General features: G+C 49.5%; 1 pseudogene; it reads right to left on the reverse strand.

The window, feature by feature from the left end:
* Positions 1–1,384: 1,384 nt before the first annotated feature.
* Positions 1,385–3,500, reverse strand: LOC148387292 (frizzled-8 pseudogene; annotated as a pseudogene).
* Positions 3,501–4,938: the final 1,438 nt, after the last annotated feature.

The raw sequence follows: 4,938 nt of genomic DNA on the forward strand, positions 1-4,938 counted from the left end.
AATTAATAAATAAATAACTGATAACGTACAAATTTAAAGTCACAGTTGCGTATACCATTTGGTCAAAACTTCCTGTCAATATTGCGAACGGAATTAATACAACAAACTAAATTGAAGCGAATGAAAGCGCAGCAAATGAGTTAGGGGGGGTGGCAATAAACGATTTGTACTATTTTGTATAAAATATTTGTATAAAATCCTTCTTTCATGGCAGCAAGTTTCAGATCGGGAGTCTCGCACCCATTGACCTCGCAGATAAAGTCGATTGGTTAAGGTTGTAGCACTCCCTGCTGGTGGACTAAAGTAGCATCAAGACCAAGGATTTTATTTTATTTTTTGGTCTCACACACACATTCACACCGTCATATGCGGGATCGAACTCTCAAGACAGGCGAATGTATCCCGACACTAAAGTGGTCTCCCATTCAAGACCAAAGTCTTCATTGGGCTTTTTGTGGGAATAAAGTCAAGTGCTTCCAAAGTTAACAACACTTTAGGAAATAAAAAGCTCAATCTTTTGAGTAATGTTGATTTGATTAAAAATAATACTTTTTTTTAATTTATTCGGATATTTTTTTAATGACAATTCCTCTGATAATTGATTTCTTTTCGGGGAATTATTTTAAGGGAAAAAACGTGTTTTTATTCATGAAAAATCCTAAATTTGCATAATTTCCTAAATCAAATTTCACAATAAGTTTAATTTTTGTCAAATTAATATGGAAACAAATTAGCAAATAATAATTTGCAATCAAATCAAATATGCAGTACACACAAGACATGTTTTCTTTTATGATGGTTTCACCTGTTAAGTGGGGAGAGTATTTGTTCCGGTTTCAAGGAGCCCAGTTCCTGCGTCTTTGTTTTTGTCCAGAAATAAAACAGAAAAACAACAAATCGCTTGAGCTAAAAAAAAAAAAAAAAGTTTGAAAGCTTAAACTTCTCAATGTGGTGTAAACTTTGAGGTGGCTTAACCCTGTTTTCCTGCCATCAATCTTTTTCTACAGCGTTATACTCAGATAACAAAAATTACAATATGTTTTTAATGTGGGAAAATAGCAGTCTATGATACTGAATCAAAACATACAGTCATGACATGTCCAGATACAATTAAAAATAATAATGAATAATTTTGTCAGAATTTTCGATTCAATTCAAGGCTGCTTCTTCTGGTGTTTGCGAATTGACCACCTGGGGGCAGCATAATGCAGACATGTGTGGAGACGTCGCAACTTCGCAGAGGATTGCTGTACATTTTCAATATTGAACATGTCATGATAATAAATTTAATACTGCTTCCACAAGTAAACATTATCGTCATGAGCTTAGACAATAAAATTGTCAACCAGTTTCAAGTATATGAAAGTGAGCACAAGTCAGTGGATCATAAGAATTTTTTTTTATTTATTCAAAATAGACTCTTCTATCAAAGTGACAATTATACATAATTACAGGGTCTGTACAAAATAATTAGATAAATACCCTCATTTACGCAAACCCGTAATGACTCCGTTTTAAGGCAACGTGAACCGGAGTAACGCCAATGACCTCATCTGGATGAACTTGCAGGGAGGTGCCCCGCCTCCTCCTCAGACAAAACAAACAAAACAAACAAAGCTCCATGGTCTAGCGGTGCGCGTCCTCGCACCCCGTCACACTCGGGACAGAGGCACCTGCTTGGGGAAGGAAACGGAGCTCCCGGTCCCGGACCTCCAGGTGAGGCCGGTGCTGACGTCACTGTACATGGACCCCCCTCCCGCCGAGCACGTCTTGCTCCTCCAGCAGCATCGTGTGCACCACGTCCTCCACGAGTCCAGGGTCTTCCCAGACCACACCCACACGCCCGACGCGATGCCTCCCAGCAGCCCCATGAAGTACTTGAGCATGAACACGGTGTAGTCCGGCCGCGGGGGGCCGTCCGCCACGGAGGGGGGGCACCCGCATTTGTAGCCCGCTTCCCACGCTTGCCGGTTGTGCGCCTCGTAAAAGTAGCACACCGCGATGACGGCAGCCGGCACCGTATAGAGTACCGTGAACACTCCGATTCGAACCATGAGCCGCTGCAGCTTGTCTGCCTTGGCCACGCCGCCGCCACCCTGGCGCCGGATGACGCGGCGGATGCGGAAGAGAGACACGAAGCCGGCCAGCAAGAAGATGGAGCCCACGAGTAGGTAGACCAGCATGGGAGCCAGGACGAAGCCGCGCAGGTTGTCCAAGTTCCGGTTGCCCACGTAGCAGATGCCCGCCACCGGGTCCCCGTCCACGGAGCCCAGCGCCAGCGCTGCGATGGTTTTCGTGCTGGGGAGGAGCCAGGCGGCCAGGTGGAAGTAGGACGCGTAGCCCGCGATGGCCTCGTTGCCCCACTTGAGCGCAGCGGCCAGGAACCAGGCCAGAGACAGGATGACCCACCAGATGGACGCAGCCATGCCGAAGAAGTAGACCAGGAGGAAGACCAACGTGCATAGCGCGGGGCCGACGCTGGCCTGCTGTGAGTGATCGACACCGTGCTGGCGCGTGCACGCCACTTTCTCGTGGCCCGCCGCCAGCCGCAGCAGGTAGCCAGCCGACACACACAGGTAGCAGGCGGCCAGGAAGATGATGGGCCGCTCGGGGTACTTGAAACGCTCCATGTCCACCAGGAAGGTGGCCACAGTGGTCAGCGTGGACGCGAAGCACAGCGCCGCCCACAGGCCGATCCAGAAGCCGGTGAAGGCGCGCTCCTCGGCGCTGAAGAAGGGACTGTGGCAGGACGCAGACGCGGCCACGCAGTCAGCTGGCGGAGGGCATTTAGGAGCTGGGGGCGCCCTCTCGTGATGCACCACCGGGGGTGGCTTGTACGGGTGCTTGTAGACCGCCTTCTTCCAGGGCTTGAGCGGCGGGCGCTTGGTGGGTGGCACGACACTGGTGGCAGCTGCGACAGCGACCTGACTCGGGTCCTGCTTGTAGTCCATGCACAGCAAGTCCTGCTGGCCCTGCTCCGGAAGCAGCTCGCACCTCATGCGGTCGGGCCACGGGAAGCCAAACTGCCGCATGAGTGGCGCGCAGCCGGCTCGCGCCCGCTCGCACACGCTCCGGCACGGCGGCAGCGGCTTCTTGTAGTCCTCCAGGCAAATGGGCGTGTACATGCTGCACAGAAAGAAGCGCAGGTCGGCCGAGCACTTGATCTCCACCAGCGCCAGGAACTGGTGCACCTCCAGCCCAGCCTCGTCCTGCGTGTCGTGGTGGAACTGGTTGGGCATATACGTGAGGTTGTAGCCGATGCCCTTGCACATGGGCACCGAGATCTCCTGGCACTGCAGCGGCTTGGCGCCCCAGCAGCGCGAGCGGTGCACGGCCAGCGTGAAGAGGCACAGCAAGAGCGCGCAGCGGGACATGGCCGGACGCACGCCCGCGCCACAGTCGGACGAAGAGCCGAAACGAGTCATGACTGCATGCCCGGTCCGCTCGTCCCCGCGTCCCCGTGCGTCTGTCTGGGCATGCGTGCATGTGTGCGCTCGGTGGGCGGGCTGCGGCTTTTTATACGCGAGGCGACTCCGGCGATACGAGGCCACGCCCCCAAACCCGAGGAGGGTCGCGGCCCTCACGTCAATCAAACTCAAAGAGCTTCGGCGCTCCAATACACACACTGAATACAAAGGTCCCATTAACGAGGAATGTCATTAGCGGAGTCAACGCTATCCTAATGAGCTAGGCAGGACAATAGTCACTAAAGCCACGTGCTGAAAATGCACACATGTGGAAACATCACCCCAACAAGTCAAGAGAATACCATTACTTAAAAAATGCAATTGGACCGAGCCTGGAACACAAATTGACCCATTTTGTTGGGTTGTTTTGTGCAACCCAGTACTTTTAAAGGCCTATTTAAACCACACATTACAATTAACGAGTCATTTATTTTCCTAACGTATTCACATCAATGTATTGTTCAATGCTTTGTTTGAACCTGACTCAGCTGCACGTTGCATTCAGGGAGGGCGCATAATGTGGATAAAAAGAACAACCCTGTCTGTCAATAAATATTACTGCATTATTAAAATGAGATATGTACCTAATTAAATGGCCTAAATGCACGTAGCCTTTTTGTGCTTAGCACGAGGCCACAAGAGGTCTTTCAGGCAATAGACAGAATGTAGGAAAAAACAAAACCTTAAGTTTAATTTAAGTTAAATTTGGTCTCACTGTGGCGATTTTCAGATACATTTATGTGTTCTACTTTAATATCTCATTTATTGAGATTATGTTTGAGGTTTTGGTTTGGCTTTATCTACTGTGCCTTTAATATGGTGTTGTTAGCCCACCGCAGGGGGTTGTCTGGCTGCAAAGGGTTAACTTCAGTGCAAATTGTTTGATTGGTCGGACGCTGGTCGGATAATTACTGCAACACAGCCCACCCTGTGAGTGTGTGTGTTAATTTGACAACCCCACCCATAAGAAAACAAACTAGCGCTTGCAGAGCAGATAAGCGCTAATTAGAGTCATCACATTTGCCACTGGATTGGTGGGCTTCAAATGGCGCCGACATTGTTTTGTCAGATGGGCTCAAACGCATCGCAAAGCCAATTATAAATGGTGCCGTGCTGAATTTTTGTCAAGATGTTGCCCCAACTTGTTCACCGTAATAAAAAGGCCTCCTCATTCTTGCCTTCTCCTCTTCTATGCCAAATATGGCTTTAAATTTCATACAATCAGTTTGTCAGTCTCCTCGCGGATTTTGGTGTGACTCCTTGCTCCCTCCCTCCCTGGAGTCCTTCCTCCCTTCCTTCCTCCTGCTTTCCACAGGCTGGATTCCACCTCACACGTGTTTATTTAAGGAGGGACTCGCAATCAGTAGAGGTGAGATGCGTGGCACAGGGCGCACACACACACACACACACACACACACATGCACACACACACACACACGTGGATTGGTTCACCTTCCTTTTGCTCATTAAC

Source organism: Syngnathus floridae, chromosome 14 (assembly GCF_059516105.1).
Source record: "Syngnathus floridae isolate MCC-2025c chromosome 14, RoL_Sflo_1.0, whole genome shotgun sequence".
In the NCBI taxonomy this organism is placed as follows: Eukaryota; Metazoa; Chordata; class Actinopteri; order Syngnathiformes; family Syngnathidae; genus Syngnathus; species Syngnathus floridae.